Genomic DNA, 23,434 nt, shown 5'->3' with positions numbered 1-23,434 from the left:
AGGCTGACATTCACCGTGTCCTTGGGTTCCTGGAGGAGTCATGAGTGGGACAGCAGCCAGCAAAGGTCTTTGGAGAGAAACACATAAAAAGCAGTGCGAGACATTGGGCAGGGTGCGGGTCTCATTAAGGAATAGTAGAGTGTGTTGGATAAGTTGGAGCCAAGAAGACAGGACTTCTACCCGGGGGGAATCAGGCAGCTTCCCTTTAAGGGAATGTTCGGCCTGTAGGATGCTTTTGGAGACCTGGATTTGGGCCTCCTGGGCCATGATATATTCCCGGGAGATGAGGATGGTCCCTGAAGGGGTTGAGCTCCAACCACCCCCATATAGTTTTCCCATAACGCCTGCAACCCATCGCTGGTCCCAGGGGTCCCGGACCCTGATGTTGAAGGTCCCGTCTTTCCAGAAAAAGGGACCAGACCTGACCTCATTGTAGGCATCATGGATGACACAGCCTGACCAGCGCCAACCCCCACAGGTGTTGACGTCACGATTACACCTGTCTGGGTTCCGCTGGTTGTAAGCAGAGTAGGCATATGGTCGGCCACTGTTGGACACTGACTGGAGGTCAACAGCAATCAGGATCTCTGCCTGGCATCCGACCAGAGGGCAGTCCTGAGATCCTACCTGCCGGGTGACTTGTGTGCTGTCCTGGTCGTAGGTTTCACGGACCTTGAACCTCCACACATAAGCAGGTGGGGGTGGGTGTAGGTTGCCCAGGGCTGGGAGGAGAAGGAGGAGGGGGAGGACGGCTAAGGCGGACCTTAGTGGGGCCCAACACCTCACATTTATAGAAGTCATGCTGCTCCAGAGTCCTCTTGAGTCTGGAGAGGTGGTGCCACGATGGATCTCCAAGTAGTTTGGCAGCAGTGGGGGTGGTGAGGATTACTGTGTGCAGTCCCGTCCACCTGTCAGCCTGTTCCCGGAGCAGCTTCCTGCCAGTCCTGCCCTGGGAGGTGTCCCCTCATTTGATGTGTAGGAAAGTTGGGGCGCATTCCTCCCTGGGGTGAGCAGGAGGAGCAGGCACTTGTGACTGCCTCTCGCAGTGTGGGCGAGGTGAAGAGGAATGAAGGCCGTATCCAGGGTCCGCTCGAGTGTTACTATCGCGTAGGAGGCTTTCTGACGTCCCTGGGGGTCTAGACAAGAGCTTCCATCCACAAACAGAGTTAAGTCAGGATTAGAGAGAGGAAGATCTGAAAGTCCCGCCCGAGGTTGAGTGAGGGCCTCTGACGACCTCGGGGCAGGAGCGCTTTGCTGCAGGTTGTGTGGAGGCAGCGGGAAGGAGAGTGGCTGGGTTCAGGGCTGGGGACTGAGTTAGGGAGATGTCAGGACTCTCCAGGAGCAGGAGATGGAGTTCCTGCATTTGAGAGGGGGCAAGGAGAGATAAGGACCGGTGTGACAGAAGATCCTGGAGAAGACCTGTAAGGGTTGCTGGAGGCATATCTTCTGGGCCTCCTTGGTGAGAGCAGCAGCTGCAGCCAGAGCCCGGAGGCAGGGCTGCCATTCCCGAACTGTGGGATCAAGCTGTCTGGACAGGTAGGCTGCGGGGTGAAGGCTGGAAGAATCCTACCAGTGGAGGCCAGCTGTATGCCTCTGAGATGTGTCCAGGGAGGGGCTGCAGAGAAGGATATCATCTCCATACTGGAGGAGAGTGCTGGGTTCTAATGAGCATTGTCGGAGGTCTCTGTTAGGCCTGGCCAAACAGATGAGGGCTGTCTCTGAACCCCTGGGGCAGGACCATCCAGGTGAGTGGGTCCTTTTAAAATCCTTGTCAACAGTTAACTTTAAAACTTCTTGGAACAGGCCTCTAACTGCTTGAATTCAGAACTGAGTTTCTGATAAGCCTGTGCCAGCAAGAAAGTTGTTCTCTAGGGAGGGAGGAGAGGGGGAGAGGGCGGGGTGAGAAGGCGCTGAGGCCAGAGCATGTTTGCCGTCAATACCCATGACCGAGATCGTGGAAGGGGCAATGGCCTGGAAAAGGAGGACAAGAACAGAGACGTAGCCCCCATATGATTAGGAAGGAGATCTGCTTACCCACTACCTTGAGCGTTTACCTGGGGGCCCGGCGAGGGTGATGGGTTGTTGAGTCCTGGCATCTTCAGCCTTCAGCCAGTTCCAGCGTGGCCAGCGGCAGGTCATGACCTGGAAGGACGGCCCCTCTAAGTTGAGAAGCAGAGGGCCCGTCACTGTTCCAGGGGCAGTCACTTTTCCAGTGGCTGCTTTGACCGCACGCCGGGGAAGGCTGGGCTGGAGCCCGGGGTTGGGGGCACTGTGGCCTTCGTTTCTGCACTGGAAGCATTCTCTCGTTGCACCCCCACCACGCACAGTCCCTCTTGGACCATGCGTGGCTGCCGCCGGCCCCAAAGGTAGCAAGGTTTGGGTTTGCAGACTCATCTCCTGTCGTAGGCGGGCGTACTCTGCCTGCTCCTCACGGGCATTGAAAACCTTAAATGCCATATTCACCAGATCCCGGACAAGGGTCTGAGGGCCATCCTCTGCCTTTTTGACTTTTTTCGGATATCTGGGGCTGACTGCGAAATGAAGTGAGTGGCTAGAACTGTTGCTCTGGCCGGGGACCCAGGGTCCAGACGAGTATATAAGGTCAGAGCCTCAGTCAGCCTGTTAAGGAAGACCGCGGGTTCTCATCTGGTCCCTGAGTAACTTCCCTCAGCTTGTCAAAATTAACTACCTTGTGGGAGACGACCTGTAGGCCGGCTATTAGGTATTGGAGCATCTGGTCTCGATGTCGGCGCCCCTCTTGCCCTTCCGGGGTATCTAGTTGGTACACCCAGCCTGGTTCCTGACGAGGAACGGCCTGGGGAGGTCCGGGGAGTGAGGATGGGGGAAGGGAGGGAGCGGACGGCAAGGCGGAAGGAGGCAGGGCGGAAGGAGCCCTGTTGCAGGGAGGCTGGCGAGTCGGAGGGGAGGAGGAGGAGGAGGCGGGGCCTCGGACCCGGGGGCTCGGGGGTCCAAGCCCGGTCGCTGTCCGGGGCGTCCTGTGCCTGAGCCAGGGGCGCTGCCCGCCCTCCCCATGCCTGCTCCCTTGCCGCCTCCGCTCCCCCACCCCGGAGCGCGCGGGAGCCAGCTGTTTGGAGCGGCTTGCGGGATGGCGGGAGGGTGGCTCTCGAGCTGTGCGGCGGCGATGGTTGCGGCGATGGTTGCAGCCGCGGGGAAGAAAGCGCAGCTGCGGCCGCGGGAGGGAGCGGCGCGATCGCGGTGGTGTTACCCATGGCCAAGGAGGCCGCAGGTGGGCAGGTGAGGTGCTGCCGAGAAAGCACCTGCCAGGGGAAGAAAGGGAGCCATGGCGAAGGAGGAGGAAGAGGAGGGGGCCGAAAGCGTTCGGCGGGAGCAAGAGGGGTGGAAGTGAGAGAGCAGCTGCATCCAAAGAGTCAGAGAATAGAAGGAGCAGAGGAGGGCAGAGTCAGAGAGAACAGAAGGAGCAGAGGGAGGGACGGGAGCGCAGATTGAAAAAGGCCTGGACACATGGAACCTCCAGCCCCTTCCCAGCTCGTTGGCAGGAATTGTTAAGGTCGGTCAGGATGTTAAAATCTAAAGTCCCATCTTCAGGCCATTGTGACCTGTTGTCCAATTCATACTGAGGCCATGCCACGGTACAGAAGTAAATGAGGCGTTTAGGACGCAGATCCTGGGACAGGCCCAGCTTAGCCAGATTGTTGAGTAGGCACCCAGCGGTGCCTGCGAGTCAATTTTGGATTTCTGGTTGCCCATTTTGAAACCTAGGGTCAGTAGCAAAGGCCCAAGGATCAGCGTCCCAATCATTGAGCCAAGGCTACGGACTGGAGTCCGAGGGATGGTGGGAGACTTCTCTCGCCGACCCCCTGGGATCCGGAGACCAAAAGGCCGGAGACCAAGGTGGAGTAGGAACATCTTCACTACCCCCCAGGGTCAGAACCTTTCCTGGAAAGGTCCGGAGGGCTATGCCCGGAAAGCAATCTCTGACGAGGACCGCGATTTACGGACAGAGACACGGACTGAGGACCCTAGGAGTCAATAGGGACTGGGACTCACCAACTGACGCTGCCTAGCTGGAAAGAAGCCTGAGGGTTCCGGGGAGACAAGTGGGGAGGGGTACCCCAAATGGGATACACACTCAATCCCCACCCGGGTTTTGGTACCAGATGAAAGGTTTGCGACGCAGGAAACAAGACACAGAGTCCAGGCCATGGAGAGGGGGGGAGGTTTTAATCTTGTGCTCCCGGGCGAAACTCACGGGTCGGGTCCGAGAGTGGGCCAGGGGAGTTCGCGCCCAAACTGGGCTTAGGTACTTCCTTTATACAGCTGTTTAGTGAGGGGAGGGTGGAGGGCATGAGAGGTGTGGAATTCCTGCCTCAGGCAGGGGTCTGAGAAGGCTGGCAAGGGTCTGGGAAGGCCCCAGTTATCTTTGTCACCATCTACCTTGTGGATGCTTGCAGGGCTGTGGTCTTTCCCCCCTGCCTCAACCTAACACTAGGGTTATGAGTAGCATTAACACTGGTCCTGTCAATGGAAGCAAACATTTCCCGACCATCCCCTCCCCTCCCGCCCCCCACCTCCCATGTAGCCCAGGTCTGGGATAACTCCTGTCTTATTTTTGAAGCTGGATCAGCTAGTTTCTTGGCCCCATCTCTTACAATACCAGACTGGTTAGCATAAAAACAGCACTCTTCCTCAAGGAACAGGCACAGCTTCCCTTTCTCAGCTGTGAGAAGGTCTAGTCCTCTTGGATTCTGGAGAGTAACAGCTGCCAGTGAGTCAATATGATCCTGTACTGCAACAATCCTTTGGGCTATTTCTTCCAAGCTGTCAGCAAGGTCTTTGGGTAGGCTCTGGTAGTAGGAGAGGGAAGTTGCCAGTCCCCCTATTCCAGTGCTAGCCCCTGATGAAATGCTGAGTGTAATAAGGAGAGGGATTAGCTCGGGCGCTCTTTTGTATTGGATATGGTGTGTTCCGGGGATGGGCAAGGACTGAATATTGGGGGCTATATCTACATTGGGTGAGCGATAGATGAGAGTTCAAGTCCCTGTCCATTTTGTTGGGAGACAGACATACATGTTTTGTCCACAGAGGAAGAAGGCTCCCTGATTATGGATATAAGCTGAAAGGTGTAGAGAATAAAGTTGAGTTGCAGCATATGGGGGTCTCTATCCTCATTCTGCACTCCAAACCGCGAGGGTGGCTGCCATGTTGCTTCCTATAAGGGGTGACAGGTGAGAGGTTGAGAGTCTTTTACAGAGAAAATAGGTAGGAATGCTAGTATGAGGTGATATCCAAGGAAAAAGTGAAAGGGACAGAAAAGAATAATTGAAGCCTCAGGCCTGGACTGTTGGATAAGAAGTAAAACTGGTCATAGAAAATGACCATTGGCTTCTGGGGAGTCCTGATAGTTGATCCATTGGGACCAATAGGTATTTGATAGTTCCAATTTGACTGTAGTGTTGCAAGCAGAGGATGGGAGATTACTCACTGATTTATTGCCCCGTGATCTTGTAAAGCATAAAGGCGCAGGGGTGAGTAGTGGGGAGTGTAGAGAGATAGGGTCTGTGACTGGGAGAGAGGATGAAGCTAACTCAGCAAGAGACTGAGTTTAGGTCCGAAAGAGAAGGGATGCTTGGTTTGCCTCTGCAGTAGGAAAATCACCTACTAGGGTTTCAGCTCTTTCAGAAAATATATTCCCCTTTTCTTTTTCAGAAGCCAGAGTGATTTTGGACTGGTTCCAACACTTGATGGGTGCAGGAACAGTGCCATATGCTGAAGAAGAGAGAGAAAGGCAGAGCCAGCAGTCCTTGGCTAAGGCTGGGTTGGTCTGATTTACGAGGGAGAGGGTAAAGTTAAGCTTTCAGTAGAGATAGTGAGGACTAAGGAGTCTCTCGAGTGGCCTCTCTGAGAGTGGTCAAGATTAAGAGAGTTCAGTAACAGTAAAATAATTAGCATTAGCCTCATCCTGTTCCTTTGCTGTGTAGGGAGCAGTAATTTTATGTTTCTTCTGTGTCCCAGCAAGGGCAGAAGAGTTCTCATCCTGGAACTGGCCTTGGGTTCTGAAGACACTCATAAAAGACAAAATGAGAATTATTAGAAAGATAAAAACAATGAACATCCAGAAATACCAGAGCATTTTACCTTTAAGAGAAAAAAAGAGAGATTAATGTAAAGAAGAATCTACAGGCTGTTTCTGAATTTCTTGGAGCAGGTTGATCAGCCAGGTCTGTTGTCTTCTTGAGGGTGATCTGCAGGGGGTGTTTCTGGTCAGAAGTTACCTTCCACACAAGCTGGGCGTCCCTCAGCTGGTGGGCTGCTTTCAGCCTGGAGTGGCGAATCCACACATTCAGTCCTGCAACTTTGAGAGCTGTGGGGGTGGTGAGTATGACTGGATATGGTCCATTCCAAATTGGATTAAGGGGCTATTTTTTTTTTCCAGTCTTTTACCCAAACCTGGTCTCCAGGTTTATAAGGATGTACAGCTGTTCCTGGAGACATGGGCAGTTGGTCAGTAAGCTGTCTGTGGAAATCAAAGACAGTTTGTCCAAGTCTTTGTAGTTGCTTCTGGATTTCTCAGTTTCCTATTTTCCCCAAATCTCCCTTTGGCCAAATTAAGCGGAGGGGGAGTGGTCTGTCATATAGAATTTCAAATGGAGAAAAAGCTACCCTGGCCCTCAGGGCCCAGCATACCCCTAGGAGTACAGAGGCAAGATATTTGTCCAGGGTAGGGTTGTCCATTGGCATAGCTCAGCTATAGCCTGCTTGAGAGTCCGGTTCATGCGCTCTACTTTCCCTGAACTCTGAGGCCTATAAGCTTTCTGTAGGTCCCATCTAATTCCTAAAGCCTTAGCTACCTATTACACTATCTCTGCTACAAAGTATGGGCCATTATCAGACCCAATGGTCAGAGGCACTCCATACTGCTGAATTATGTCCTTTAGCAATGCCTTCTTGACTTCTATCGCCTTTTCCCTGTGAGGGGGATATGCCTCAACCCAGTCTGAAAAGGTGCAAACAAAGACTACTAGGTATTTTTCCCTCTGCTAGGCACTAGTTTTGTAAAGTCTACTGCTAAGTCCTCAAAGGGAGTTTTCCCGCAGCGCTGAACTCCTATTGGTCCCACAGATCCCTGTTTGGAGTTGTTCTGCACACAGAGGAGGCAATGCTGAGAAACTGAGGCACACAAGGAGGGAAGCTGGGCAATTAGGTAGTATCTGCCTTACAAAGTTTCTAGAGCAGTCTCCCCTAAATGAGTAATTTCATGCTGCTGGAGGACTACGTTATGGGACATAGTCCCTACGATCTCAGAGTATCTGCCAACCTTTTGTTCTTTTGCCCCCTTCTTGCTGGGCTCGTTCCTTCTCCTGAGGAGGATACTTTGGAGGTTCAGGTAACTCAGGGGCCAACATGATCCGTGCCGGTGCTGCTTGTTCTTTGGCAGCCTGCTTTGCTGTGGCATCAGCAGTCTGGTTTCCTTCTGACACTGAGTCTTTCCCTTTCTGGTGACCTTTGCAATGGATGATGGCTATTTCTTGGGGCTTCCAAACTGCTTCTAGCAACTCTAAAATCTCATTTTGATTTTTGGTTTATTTTCCTCCTGTCATCAGGAGCCACCTTTCCCTCTTACCCATGAATATGCAGGGTAATGAAGGCATAGTGTGAATCAGTGTAGATGTTGGCACGCTTATCCTTACTTCAATATGTGGATGACCTCCTACTAGCCAATTGAGGTCTAAGGCTATGGCGAGGGCCCAAAATTCTGCCCTCTGTGCTGACCATCCTACAGGCAGGGACTGTGCCCCAGTTTTCTCAAAGTACGATACCACTTCATACCCACCTTGTCTTTTTCCTTCAACAAGAAGTTACTGCCATCTGTGAACAATAATAAGTCTGTATTCTGTGGGGGCTTATCTGTTAGATCTGGCCAACTAGAGTAAACCTCCTTTACGACTTCCAGGCAATCATGCTCAGGGCCCCCCTCAGCAACGGGTAGAAAGGTAGCAGGATTAAGAGCCCTTACTGCTTGTAGCTGTACCCTTGGAATTTCACATAATAACCTTGGTATTGAGTAATCCCAGCATGAGTTAGCCAGTGCTGCCCTTAGCTTCCATTAGGGTAATAACAGAAAGAGGTACTTTTACATTTAAGTTTTGTCCTAGGGTGTGTTTATCTGCTTCTTTGACTAATAAAGCCATGGCTTCAAGGGCTCTGAGGCATGGGGGCCACCAGGAGGCAACTGGGACCATCTGCTTGGAGAGACAGGCTACTGGTCTTTGCCAAGGTCCAAACTCCTGTGTTAGAACTCCAAGGGCTACCCCGCTGTTCTCATGTACAAAGAGATTAAAGTCCCACATCACTTCTGGTAGCCCTAGTGGTGGGGCCTCAGTGAGTTTTGCCTTTATGGTGATGAAGGCTTTCTTCTGCTCGAGGCCCCATTCTATAGGTGCCTTCTCTTCCCCTTTTAAAGCTTCATAGAGAGGCTTGGCCAGGTCTGAAAACCCTGGGGTCCAGTTTTGACAGAACCCAGCTGCCCCAGGAATTCCCAAATCTGCTTTGGGTGTGAGGGATTGGGATGGCACATACTGCCTGCTTTCTTTCAGTCCCTAGCCTTTGTTTCCCTTGGGTGATTCGGAAGCCTAGATACTTGACTTCCTTCTGACAAATCGTGCCTTATTCTTGGACACTTTATAACCTGTTTCAGTTAACAGTCTCATGAGGCCTCACGCCCCATCCCAGCACTGAGCTTGTGTGGAGCTGGCTAGTAGGAGGTCATCTACATATTGAAGTAGAACACACCCCAAGTCCTGTCCTGGGAACTTAGATCAGATGCAAGGGCTCCACTAAAGAGAGTAGCGGGTTTCTTGATTCCTTGTGGAAGTCTTATCCAGGTGAACAGTTCCTTGGCTCTCACAATTGAGTTTTTGCACTCAAAAGCCAAAAGGGGCTGGCTGAAGGGGGCTAACCTGAGGCAGAAAGGCATCTTTCAGAACTAGGCATGTAAACCATTCTGCTTCAGATGGAATGAGTCCTAGAATTGTGTAGGGGTTTGGAAGTGCCAAATGCAAGGTTATAATAGCCTCATTAACAGCCTGCAGGTCCTGGACTGGGTTGTATTCATTAGTCACAGGCTTTTTGACAGGCAGGAGGGGAGTATTCCATGGTGACTAGCATCTTTTAAGGAGTCCCCTCTGAGGTAGCCAGTGTAAGTGGACCTGAGTTCCTACGCCTGCCTCCCTTGGAATTGGATATTGGTGGATTTTGACAGGATGTGCCCCAGGCTTTAAGTCAATTAGTATCAGGGCATGTTTTTTGGCCAGGCCAGGGGGATTAGCTTCTGCCCAGACCAGCGGAAATTCTTCCTCTAATTCAGAGTCTAAAGGTGAGGCCTTTGAATGACGGGTATAAAGTCTCCATTCTTCCTCCCTGGGCACTGCTAAGGACAGGATCTTTGGAGAAGTCTGCTCACCTAGGCAAAGCTGTGCCGAGCCATCTGGGGCAGAGGTGATCTCTGTCCCATTTTGTCTAAAAGGTCTCTACCCATCATAGGTACTGGACAATCTGGCAAGTACAGGAATTCTTGAAGCACTTGATGACCGCCAAGTTGGCATCAACGAGGCCGGCATAATTGTCTACAGGTCTGGTCCCCAGTAGCTCCAATAATGGTGACTTCCTTTCCTGAGAGAAGCACTACCTTCTGTATGACTACTGAGTGCTCAGCTCCTGTATCAACCATAAAGTCCACAGCCTAGCACCCAATTTTCATTCTGACTATGGGCTCATGGAGACCCACCTAAAAAGAGCCGGTCTGTCCTAGTCATAGTCAGCTGCCACCAGCCCAATAAGGTCTGCTTCAGGTGGTTCTAGTTGATAGCAACTAGGTGGAAAAGGGGGCCCTGTTTTCTTGCTTTGCCGTTTGGGACATTCATTTTTCCAGTGCCCTGTTCCCTTATAATAGGCACACTGGTCCCATCTCAGGCTTGCTCTACATTTCCCTCCTGATCTGTCTTCTTGCTTCACTTTCTGATGTGTCTGGGAGCCAGATCCTCGAAAAGCCGCTGCTATTACATTGACCGTTCTTTGATTCTCTTTTCTTCCTCCTTTCTTGCTGTTCAGCCTCGGTTGATGAAAACCTTGTTGGCTATCTCTAGCAGTTCAGTAGCATTTTTTTTCCAGCAAACACTTTTAGCTTCTGTAATTTTCTCCATGTGTCCTGCTGGGCTTGTCCTACAAAAAGTGGCATAGCCATGGTTAGAGGTCTGGGGCCCCAGGGTTAAAGGGGAAATAGGTCCAGTATGCCTCACTCAGTGTATCATAGAAAGCTGCTGGACTTACATTAGGCTTCTGCAAAATCCCAGAAAGTTAAGCTATATTGGTGGGCTTCTAGGCTCTGGCCTTGACCCCCTGGAGGAAAGCCAGCCTATATTTTTCTATCCTGGCCTTTTTGACTTCTGAGTTCAGGGACCAATCAAGTTCCTCATCCGGGAGGGCCTCCCTTGCCCATCTGTCTGTATCTATTGTCCCTGCCGGGGCCTGGGTCTGGAGCCACTTCCGAGCCTCTGTCATTACTCTCATGCGCTCCTCAGTGTTAAAGAACATGAAAAGGAGCTACTTGCAGTCCACCCAGGTGGGTTTTTGGGTCTGGAAAATCATTTCTAGGATGTCTACCATGGCCTGAGGTTTTTCAGAATAAGCTGGGGTGTGTGTCTTCCAATTCAGAATGTCACTTGTGGTAAAGGGCTGACAATAATAGACTGGCCTTCCTTCATGTAAAGTCCCATCTTTGCCAAGCACTTGGGCACCCCGAATCTCCCTGAGATGCATCTGACATGCCGGTTGTGGTTTGTGCCTTTAATTAGCTGAACGCAAGTGCCGCCCAACTGGCTCTGGAGAGCCCGGTTGAGGAGAGACTGAGCAGGGCGTTGTTTCCAGATTTTCTGGACCTTCCAGGCTAGCAGGGGGAGCACTTGGTGCTGCCTATGTCTCTTATGGAGGTGGTCAAACTGGTGGGACTTCCGCGAGGGGAGGGTCCTGTGGAATAGGGGGCTGAGCTTCCTTCTGAGGGACCTGCTTCTTTTGTCCTGCCTGCTTTTTCTTTTTTCTGTTCCTGTCCTCCCTGTCTCTCCTTTCCCTGCTCCTGCCCTGCGTGCCTCTTTACTTCTGCTACTAAAACCTTACTCGGTCCCTTCATACACATGCAGAACCGGACCCACCAAGGTGGCAAGGTTTGAACAAGTGCTAAACAGCTGGCTATGTAGGGAAACTGATCTGATTGTCCAGGGTTTCCTGTGACTACATTCCAGACTGCCCTGACAAATCCTTCATCTAAAGAGCCTTCCAAGGGCCAGCCGACCCTGAAAGCTGGCCATTTTACTTCACAGAATTTCCTCAGTTTTTCAGGATTTTTTTAAAGACCATAATCCCCACTGAATTCCGTTTTAAATTTTTTTCAACATGCAGTTGAGAACAGTGGGTTTACTCTGTCCCGACCCCATGATGATGGGTGGCTTGAGACAGACAACAGAGGGGGTGACCTGTTTTCACAGATTCACTCAGATGCCTGCCTGGCCATGTCCCTTGGGCACTTTGACTCGTCTTAGTTAAGGTGCACCCATATAAACCCCAGGCCTGGTCACCTTTGAGTGGGGGTGAGTCACCTTTATGCCTTATGATGAATTGGAGAACTGCAAATTGGGGCCCACTCGGACTCTGTAACCAAAGATGTGGAGCCACACAAAGGAGAGGAGAGGGCAGGCCCTTTCCTTCCACTCTCACACACTTTTACCCATCATTCACTCAGAGTTTAAACCATCCATCCAATTCCTAATTTCATGAGGAAGCTTTCTGACTTCCAGGGAGGTGATCAAGCTCCCACTTCCACTCATTGGAATGGATCTGACCTTCCTTGGCTTTGTTAGGGCAACCTGCACCAATGCACAGCCAATGCCTACTAGCATGGCAAGGCATCTTTACCATCCTCCAATTGTGGACTGTTTTTTCTCTGCCTAGTAAGCATGTTACTTGGGGCCACTGCTCTCTGTGGTTGAAGTAGTCTGGTTCCTCTCTCGGATCCATTGTTGCAGGAATCCACACAGGCTTGGAGTTTTCTGGAAATATATAAGTATATCCTCACCCAAAAGTTAATAAAGGAAACGTTCTATAAACTAGACTCGGGATATTATCGCATTTGCCAAACCATGTTCCTCTGGCTTATTTTGATACCAGTGTAATTTCATGGGTGTCTTGAAATCAGCATTACAAGTGAAAAACAAATTAAAGTAAAAATATTAAGGTATTTAAGGCTTGAAGTCATTTCCTTACAGGATAGTACTCCACTATACCCACTTGTGGTTTAAATAATATTAAGCTAGTTTTAGAAGTCCTGCAGTGCAGCACTGATAGCTTTTAATTCAATTCTTTCACAGAAGGATGACGGATCTTAATTCATTGCATGATAATCAGCTTTACTATGACCTGAACCATCAGTAAAAAATTAGTTAATGCTCCAGAAATAGGTTCCTGCCTAGTACAACTAAGTCCCCCTGAATATTCACTTATTTTAATGGTCAATTTAAATCAGTCAGAATTAAGGCTTATTTTCTAACTTTATTTGTCCTTGGGTGTGGACAGTAAATGACATAAATTGAATTTCTGCTATCAGTCTTTGAGAATATTGGCATAACCTTTGTTAGGGAAGTAAAATGCAAGTTATTTACTTTACTTTTTGTGGCCTAATACATTGATTTTTTTTTAAAAACTATAGTTTATTTTATATTTGAAGGAAATCTCTCTTTATTTCGTCCCAGAGTAATTTCTAGGTCACATTTCGGGAGTTTCTTTCTTTCTTTCCTTATTTTTCCTTCTTTTAAACAGCACAACAAACATTGTTGCTTTTTGGATGCTGGCCAATATTGCCCTGTATACATTTTAAATGACTTTCTTTTTATTTATGGTGACTCATAATAATCAGATTTAATGCTTGAATAATAGCATTCAGTGTACCCTGTAAATAGCAGTGGGAGAGATTTTAAAATTTCTCCTTTTTACTAAGCTTAAAATTTACTTTTAAACAGCAATCTGTTTGGCTAGTGCTCATTTGCATACACAGAGGAGTTATGGGAGATCTCAGGAACTATTTCAGAGGACTTTCCTAGAATTAATTGCTTAACATTTTTGTTTTTCAAATTTATATGAAAGTATATGAGCCCTTGATTATATTATAGAAAGCTAATTCATTAAGTAATTAAAGTAGGCATCGTTATTGAAAAAGAAATGTAAGCAAACTTATATATTTGACCTATAAAGTACAGATTCCATCCCATCTGACAGTCTATTTAAAGAGCAGTCTGTGGATTTTTGTCTTTAAATTCCTCTTCTGAATAATCTGGGTCTGCTTAAGTAATATTCAGTAACTTTGTCTTGCCCTCCCTTAGAGGTTGAAAACTTTTAAAATGTAGTTATGAATTTTTATTTGATAAATATTCCCATGTGATTTCAAGTATATGAGATCAGCCTAATTCAATTTTTAGAAAAATTCATTTAAGAAGAGAAATGAATTATTGAATCATTCCAGGGCCCCTAAAATGTCCCAAAGTCACCTCTCCATTAAAGTTTTGAAATTTAACTTGTAAACACTATCAAATACACACACACACACACACATTCACACACACACACACACACACACACACACACACACACACACACACTAGAGGCTTGGTGCATGAAATGCATGCAAGGGGGGTGTGTCCCTCAGTCCAGCCTGCACCTTCTCCAATATGGGACCGCTTGAGGTCCTACAGGCCTAAACGGGCAGCCAGACAACCCTCTCACAATCCAGGACTGCTGGCCCCCAACTGCTTTTTTGCCTTCCTTCCAGATTTCCCCTAACCACTTCAGCCTGCCAGCCTGATCACCGACTAACCACTCCCCTGCCAACCTGATTGATGCCTAACTGGTCTCCTGCCAGCCCGATTGCCCCAAACTGCCCTCCTCCACCGGCCTGGTGCCCATAACTGACCTCCCTGGCCAGCCTGATTGCCCCCAACTGCTCTCCCCTACAGGCCTGGTTCCCCCGCAACTACCCTCCCTGCTGACCTGATCACCCCTAACTGCCGTCCCCTGCCAGCCTCATTGCCCTTAACTGTTTTCCCCAGCTGATCTGGTTCCCCCGCAACTGCCCTCCCGTGTAGGCCTGATCCCCCCAACTGTCTTCCTCTGCATTCCTGCCATCCTCATTGCCCCTAACTACTTTCCCCTGCTGCTCTGTTTCCCCCCCCCCCCCAATTGCCCTCACCTGCAGGCCTGGGTCTTCCCTAACTTCCCTTCCCTACAGGCTTGATCACCTACAAATGCCCTCCCTTGCAGGCCTGGTTCCACCCAACTGCCCTCCCCTGCTGTTCATCTTGTGGCAGCCACCTTGTGTCCACATCGGGGCAGCCATCTTTGACAACATGGGGGAAGCCATCTTGTGTGTTGGAGTGACAGTCAATTTGCATATTATTCTTTTATTAGATATGATAGAGGCCTGGTGATCGGGTGGGGCTGGCTAGTTTGCACTGAAGGGTGTCCCAGATCAGGGTGGAGGTTTCCTTGGGGGATGTGGCGGCCTCAGTTAGGGGACTGTTGTGGTTTGATGGCCAGCCATGCACCTGGGAGACCAAAGCATAGGTTGGAAGCAGATATCAGGGATTTATTTATCTTCTATAATTGAAACTTTGTAGCCTTGAGTGGAGGCCAGGGCAGGCCAGGGCGGGGGATGCTTGGCTTCCTCCATCACCAGGGGCAACCCAAGCCCGCTGCTTGCTCCAGCTCCATGGCTGCCACCATCTTGGTTGGGTTAATTGGCATGCTCATTCCTGATTGGCTGATGGGTGTGGCTTGTAAGTGTAGTGGAGGTATGGTCAATTTGCATATTTATCTTTTATTAGATAGGATAGATAGATAGATAGATAGATGTTCTATAATTATTCTAAAAGATATCAATTAAATTTAAACTGCTTTTTATATTAAAAATTTGGTTCAGACAATAAAATTAAATCTCTTTTTTAATCAGATCATATAAAATATTTTATCTTAGGTTGAAATTTTACCAAACATAGTTCACAGAAAGGCTACAATATATTTTGAAATACTAATTTCTCCAGAGAAAATACAAGAATTATTTTCTCAATAATAAATTTCTAATTTTATGCATTTTGTAATCACAACCATATAATTTCTCAATTTAATTTGAACATTAAGTTTTTAGAAGCTTAAAATTTTAGGTGGCATGTTAAATATGTATCATTTCTTAGATTGGTAATACCTTCACATTTTAAGGATATATTTAAAAAATGAAAGACATATTGAATTAATAGATCCAGTTCTGTCCTCTAGATTTTTCATAAGAGGCAAAGTCAGATTAACATTTCAATAATTTTTCATTTAAAAATACCTAGACATTTAATAAGTTTTATTATTTAATTCAGCAAACTCCAAAGTTTTAAGTTGCCAGAAACTTTGGAAAACTGTGTTTCTGACTAGCGAAAGGAGGGGGAAGCAGGGAAGCAATCCTCCAGGTCACTCCACTTGAAGGTAAAAGTGCCACATTTTTCCTCAGAGATAACATCTAAGTGTTGCTGCTGCGGGAAATGAGACCAGCCCCCTCCTCTATCAGAAAGAGCAGCTAGTCTTTCCCCAGGGTGACTGGGCCCCCAGTATCTAGAATTATCACTGAAAAGCTCCACTACTGTTAGTTTGAGACGTTGCGGGGGGGGGGGGGGGCGGAGGGGGGAGTCCAGAGCCGATGCAAGCATCTACAAGGTAGATGGTGAGTTTCGCCTGGGAGCGCAAGATTAAAACTGCCCCCACTTTTCATTGCTTGGACTCTGGGTCTTGTTTTCTGCATCACAAACCTCTCATCTGGAGCTGAAACCCGGGAGGGGATTGAGTGTGTATCCCATTTGGGGTACCCTCCCTCTTGAATCTCCGGAACCTTCAGGTTTCTCTCCAGTTCGGCAGCATCAGTGGGTGAGTCCCAGTCCCGATTGATTCCTAGTGGTCATCATGGAATCTCTGTCTTAAATTGTGGCCCAAGTCAGAGATTGCCTTCCGGGCATAGCCCTCCGGACTTTTCCAAGAAAGGTTCTGACCCTGGGGTGGTAGTCAAGACGTTCCTGCCCCCCTTGGTTTCCCCACACTCTTGGCCTCACTCCGGACCTCAGGGGGTGGGGAGACGTCCCCTGCCATCCCTCGGGTCCCCGTCCATAGCCTTGGCTCAATGATTGGAACGCCAATCCTTGGGCCTCTGCTACTGACCCTAGGTTTCAAAATGGGCAATCAGAAATCCAAATCTGATCCTCAAACACCCCTTGGGTGTCTCCTCACCAATCTGGTAAGCTGTCCCAGGATCTGCGTCCTAAACACCTCTGTACCATGGCATGGCCTCAGTATGAATTGGACAACAGGTCAACATGGCCTGAACATGGGACTTTCGATTTTAACATTCTGACTGACCTCAACAATTTCTGCCAACGAGCTGGGAAATGGCTGTAAGTTCCATATGTCCAGGCATTTTTCAATCTGCTCTCCCGTCCCTCCCTCTGCTCCACCTGTTCCACCTCCCAGGTCCTCCTAGCATGCGAGAATCTCTCTCTGCCTACCGAGACCCCTCCACTTTCCACCTTATCTGAACCCCCTGAGAATATTTCTTCCCGTCCAATTCGCCTGCCCCCCTACGACAGGGCTCCTTCTGCCCTGCCTCCTTCTGACCTGCAGTCTGTTCCCTCCCTTCCCAGATCCTCACTCACCAACCTCCCTTCACCGCCCCCTCCCCCAGAGCCTTGTCCCTTACCTGCTGACCTTCCCCTTCTCCCACCCCCGCCAGCTTCCCCAGGCAGCAGGCACACCCGCTCTAGGTCTCCTCCTCTCCTCTGCCCCCTCCAGGAAGTTGCAGGGGCTGAGGGAGTGGTCAGGGTCCATGTTCCCTTCTCTCTGTCGGATCTCTCCCAGATTGAGAAGTGGCTGGGGTTCTTTTCCACCAACCCCACCGTGTTTGTCAAGGAATTCCGATACCTTTCTCAGGCCTATGACCTCATCTGGCATGACATTCATGTCATTCTTTCTTCTACCCTAACATCAGATGAAAGCAAAAGAGTCTTAGGAGCGGCGACGGACCACGCAGATCAGATCCACCTTACAGATGCCTCTATGCCAGTGGGGGCCCAGGCCGTTCCTCATCATGAACAAGGCAGGGATTACCAACTGGATATCCCTGAAGGGTGAGACGGTCGCCGATGTCTCGACCAGATGCTCCAATGCCAAATAGCCGACCTACAAGCCTTCTCCCACAAGGTAGTTAATTTTGACAAGCTGAGGGAAGTTTCTCAGGGACCAGATGAGAACCCTGAGGTCTTCCATAACAGGCTGACTGAGGCTCTGACCTTATATACTTGTCTGGACCCTGGGTTCCTGGCCAGAGCAACAGTTCTAGCCACTCACTTCATTTCACAGTCAGCCCCAGATATTTGAAAGAAGTTTAAAAGGGCAGAGGATGGCCCTCAGACCCCTGTCTGGGATCTGGTTTATATGGCATTTAAGGTTTTCAATGTCCATGAGTAGCAGGCAGAATCAGATTGGGAGGACCGACTTCTACAAAAGGTTAACCTGGAAACTCAAGCCTTGGTAGGTGCCCTAAGGACAGCAGCCATTCATGGTCCAAGGGGGACTGTGAGTGGTGGGGGTGCAACGAAAGGACGAGCGCAACTGGGAGAATGCTTCAAATGCAGAAACGAAGGCCACTGGGCTAAACAATGCCCTCAACCCCGGGCTCCAACCAAGCCCTGCCTGGCATGCAGTCAAAGCGGCCACTGGAAAAGTGACTGCCCTTGGAAAAGTGATGGGCCCTCTGTGTCTCAACATACAGGGGCCATCCTTTCAGGTCATGACCCACCACTGGCCATGCTGGGACTGGCTGAAGACTGAAGATGCCCAAACTTGTCAACCCCTATCACCCTCGCCGAGCCCTGGGTACAGCTCCAGGTAGCAGGTAAGCAGATCTCCTTTTTGATCGATAAAGGGCCTACCTTTTCTGTTTTGCCCTCCTTTTCCAGGCCACTGTTCCCTTCCATGATCTCGGTCATGGGTATTGACAGCAAATCCACCTGCCTGCTGGCCACCGGGCCCCTTCCCTCTCTCCTCAACAATAGTCCTATAACCCACTCATTCCTAGTCATGCCTTCGTGCCCCATGCCCCTTTTAGGATGAGATATCCTAACCAACTAGGGGCCACTCTGCAGCTCACTCAGAGTCCTTCAGCCTCACTCAGAGTCCTTCAGCTCACTCAGAGTCCTTCAGCCTGCTTCTTCTGCTCCTGGCTCCCTCCCTTCATGGGAACACTGATCCCCCACTGCCTGTGTCCGTAGTCAACCCAAAATATCGGACACCTCTACCTCAGTGGTTACTAGACATCATACCCTGGTCAGGATCAGACTTAAGGACCCCACCTCGTTTCCTTCCCATCCCTAGTTTTCCATCTCCCTAACTCATCGCTGAGTCCTCAAACCTCGCATTACTTGGCTTCTGGGGCAGGGTCTCCTCATACCTATTGATTCTCCCTGCAACACCCCCATCCTCCCTGTTAGGAAGGCAGACGGGACCTACCGGCTGGTGCAGGACCTCTGACTAATCAATGAAGCGGTGGTCCCCATCCACCTGGTGGTCCCCAATCCTTACACTCTCCTTGCTCGCATCCCATCTGTACCACTCACTTTCCGTCCTTGACCTCAAGGATGCCTTCTTTACCATCCCTCTGGATCCAGACTCTTACCTTCTGTTTGCATTTACTTGGGAGGACCCAGACGAGCAGGTATCCTGCCAACTCCCCTGGAAGGTTCTTCCCCAAGCATTCAGAGACAGCCCTCATCTCTTTGGCCAGGCCTTACCCAGGGACCTCCAACAATGCTCATTAGAACCCAGCACTCTTCTCCAGTATGTAGATGATTTCCTTCTCTGCAGCCCCTCTTTAGACATTTCTCAGACGCAGACAGCTGGCCTCCTCAACTTTCTAGGGGACAAAGGATACCGTGTGTCTCCTGCCAAGGCACAACTGTCGGCCCCCACCTTCACTTACTTGGGGGATCTGTCTGACTCCCAATTCCCGAGGACTGACAGTTGACCGAGCACAGGAAATACGAGACCTACAGCCTCCCACTTCTGCGGAACAGATATTGTCCTTTCTAGGGTTAGTAGGATACTTCTGCCACTGGATCCCAAATTTTTCTCTCCTAGCGAAGCCTCTATACAGTCCGCTAAAGAAACACCAATAGGCCCCCTCTCCTCACCCTCCCTCACTCGCCAGGCTTTTTCTAAGCTCCGAGATGCCCTTCTGGCCTCTCCCCCTCTTTCTCTCCCGGAAATCTCTAAGCCTTTCCAACTATTTACTGATGAGAAACAGGGAATAGCTATGGGGGTCCTCACCCAGCACCTAGAGCCAGGCTTCACCCCCATAGCCTACCTTTCCAGACAACTTGATCCCATGGTTTGAGGATGGCAGCCCTGCCTCCGGGCTCTGGCTGCAGCCACTGCCCTGCCCAAGGAGGCCCAGAAGATCTGCCTCCAGCAACCCTTACAGGTCTTCTCCACCCATAGGCTACAGGATCTTCTGTCTCACTGATCCTTATCTCTCCTGGCCCCCTCTCACATGTAGGAACTCCATTTCCTGTTCCTCAAGAGTCCTGACATCTCCCTAACTCAGTCCCTAGCCCTGAACCCAGCCACTCTCCTTCCTGCTGCCTCCACCCATTCTGTGGCAATGCACTCCTGCCCCGAGGTCATCGAGGCCCTCACTCAACCTTGGATGGGACTCTCAGATCTTCCTCTCTCTAATCCTGCGTTAACTCTGTTTGTGGATGGAAGCTCGTGCCTAGACCCCCAGGGACATCAGAAAGCCTCCTATGCGGTAGTAACACTCTAGCAGATCCTGGAGGCGACCCGGCTCCCAGAGGGTACCACCTCTCAAAAGTCTGAGCTCATTGCGCAGACCAGGACGCTGCATTTGGCCAAAGGGAGGAGGGTAAACATATACAGACTCCAAATATTCCTTTCTGATAGCACATTGCCACTTGGTTATTTGGAGGGAGAGGGGCTTTCTCTCTACTAAAGGCTCACCTATTATCAAAGCTAGACTCATAACCCGCTTACTTGATGCCTTACAACTTCCCTCTCAGGTAGCCATTGTGCACTGCTGAGGCCATCAGACAGACTCCTCGATGGTTACGCGGGGAAATGCCCATGCAGACGCGGTGGCCAGAGGCTTATCTCAGGGTGAAGGGTCCCCAGCCCCGGTCCTGTTCCTTTCCCTTCGCTCCATTACCCCTCAGTATACAGAAGAAGAAAAAAATAAACTCCTACAACGGGGAGGCTCTTCTGGTCCTGAGGGATGGATCTTCATAAATAACAAGATCGCCCTTCTCAAGGATCAGGTAGGGGCCATTGCCCAACAGGTCCACCAGTCATTGCACATTGGACCGCTGGCACTTGGGAGGTTCCTCGAACCCCTCTTCACCTCGCCCACATTGCAAGTGGCAGTCACGAGTGCCTGCTCCTCCTGCTTTACGTGTGCAGCTGTCTCACCCCAGGGAGGAATGCGCCCCAACTTTCCTACCCATCAAATGAGGGGACACCTCCCAGGGCAGGACTGGCAAGTAAACTTCACCTATATGTCTCGCCACAAGAACACCAAATATCTGCTTACCATGGTAGACACCTTGACAGGGTGGGTAGAGGCCTTCGCTACCCTCAAGGAAACTGCTGAGGTTTTGGCTGAGACGCTAATAACACACATAATCCAAAGGTTCGGCCTCCCCACCTCCATAAAATCAGACAACGGCCTGGCTTTTATATCAAGTGTCGTTCAGCAGGTTAGCGCCTCACTTGGCATCTCCTAAAAAGTGCACATACCCTACCACCCAAAATCATCGGGTAAGGTCGAGAGGGCCAATGGCCTCCTTAAAGACCATCTAACAAAACCCTCTCTCGAAATCCGCAGCCCCTGGCCAGATATCCTGTCCATGGCCCTGACCAGAATCCGGGCTACACCAAGGAGCCCCACCTTTTTAAGCCCTTTTGAACTCCTATATGGGAGACCCTTCTTGCTCAACCATCATCTCCCTCCTGACCCTCCTCTCCTGGCTACTTATCTTTCATACCTGTCTCTATCCAGGCAGCTGCTCCGGGAACAGGCTGACAGGTTTCTACCCAAGCCAGAACCAGCTGACCAAGGCTCGCGAGGACCACCCCTCCAGCCCGGGGACTCAGTTCTCAAGAATCTACATCCCAAGGCCTTGGAACCCAGTTGGATGGGACCTCACACAGAAATCCTCACAACCCCCACTGTGGCCAAACTACTGGAAGATCCATCGTGGCACCACCTCTCCAGACAAAAGAGGACCCCGGAGCAGCATGACTTCTATGAATGTGAGGTGTTGGGCCCCACTAAGGTCCGCCTTAGCCTCCCTCCCACTCTTTCTTCTCCTCCCAGCCCTGGGAAATCTACACCCACACCCACCTGCTTATGTGTGGAGGTTGAAGGTCCGTGAAACCTACCACCAGGACAGCACACAAGTTACCCAGCAGGTAGGATCTCAGGACTGCCCTCTGGTCGGATGCCAGACAGAGATCCTGATTGCTGTCGAACTCCGGTCAGTGTCCAATGGTGGCTGACCATATGCCTGCTTTGCTTACGACCAGTGGAACCCAGATAGGTGTAATCAAGACGTCAACACCTATGGGTGTTGCCGCTGGTCAGGCTGTGTCATCCATGATGCCTACAATGAGGTCAGGTCTGGTCCCTTTTTCTGGAAGTACTGGACCTTCAACATCAAGGTCTGGGGCCCCTGGGACCAGCGATGGGTTGTGGGCATTATGGGAAAACTATAAGGGGGTGGTTGGAGCTCAACCCCTTCAGGGACCATCTACATCTCCCAGGAATATGTCATGGCCCAGGAGGCCCAAATCCAGGTGTCCAAAGCATCCTATAGGCCGAACATTCCCTTAAAGGGAAGCTGTCTGATTCCCCCTGGTAAAAGTCCTGTCTTCTTGGCTCCAGTTTATCCAACACACTCTACTATTCCTTAATGAGACCCGCACCCTGCCCAATGTCTCACACTGCTTTTTATGTGTCTCTCTCCAAAGACCTTTGCTAGCTGCCGTCGCACTCATGACTCCTCCAGGAACCCAAGGACACAGTGAATGTCAACCTCCCCTGGCTGGCATTCCCCTCTGGGAACCCGAAACTCTGGAACCCACCTTGCCCCCGCGGATATGCTACCAGAGAAGCAACCCGGTACCTGTGGGATGGGTCACTTGGAACTGTACCCAAAACCACACTGCAGCATGTCCCACCAAGGCCAGCCCAGGTACCTTCTTTTGGTGTAATGGCACCTTAAGCAACTGCATAAAATCCTCTGACCCCAGGCCTTGCTTTGGGGTCACAGTAGTTTCCCAACTAACCTTATATGGAGAGTCGGAGCTTGCCTGGTTGCCCCCTTCATCACACCCTCGGGATCGCCAGGCCACCTTCCTCCATGTCATGTTGGGGGTAAGTATTGCTGCCTCGATAGGCCTAGCTGGGGCGGCCCTCAGGAACAGCATTATCTTTGCTCAGGATATCAATGACAAAGTACAGATAGCCCTGGAGTCTACTACTACCTCCTTAGCCTCTCTTCAATGGCAAGTAACATCGGTAGCCCAAATAGCCCTGCAGAACTGAAGGGCCCTAGACCTTCTTACTGCGGAAAGAGGAGGAACCTGCATGTTCCTTCAAGAAGAATGCTGCTATTACATCAAGGAGTCCGGAGTGGTGGAATAGAACGTGTAGACCCTGACTAAGCTGAGTGAAGAATTATGTGCAAGACACTCCTGGGACAACTCTCTTTTCGGCTGTCTCCAAAGCCCTTTAGCTACCTGGATCCTATCCCTGAAAGGGCCCCTAATTCTCATCTGTGTCTTTTTTTCCCTAGCTCCCTGCCTCCTCAAATTCATCAGCTACTGGATCACAGAAATGTCTCAGGTGACTGTTAACCAGCTCCTGCTGCATCACTACACTGGGCTGCCCCTCAACCCACCTCTGCCTTACCCTGGTCTTTAACATCCCCACCCTTTTCGCCCCTGGTCAGCAGGAATTAGCCAGGAGGATTTCAGTGCCCCCTATCACCAAAAGGCCTGGATGTTAGGTCGAGGCAGGGGGGAAGTCCAGAGCTGATGCAAGCATCTGCAAGGGAGATGGGGACAAAGATAACAGGTGCCTTCCCAGACCCTTGCCTGAGGCAGGAATTCCACACCTCTCAAGTCCTCCACCCTCCCCTCACTAAACAGCTGAATAAAAGAAGTACCTATGCCCCCTTTTTGTCTTGAACTTCCCTGGCCCACTCTCAGACCAGCGAGTTTCGCCTGGGAGTACAAGATTAAAAACTCCCCCGCT

This window comes from Cnephaeus nilssonii (assembly GCF_951640355.1).
Source record: "Cnephaeus nilssonii genome assembly, chromosome: Y".
Taxonomy (NCBI): Eukaryota; Metazoa; Chordata; class Mammalia; order Chiroptera; family Vespertilionidae; genus Cnephaeus; species Cnephaeus nilssonii.
Note: the sequence above shows the minus strand (reverse complement) of the source record.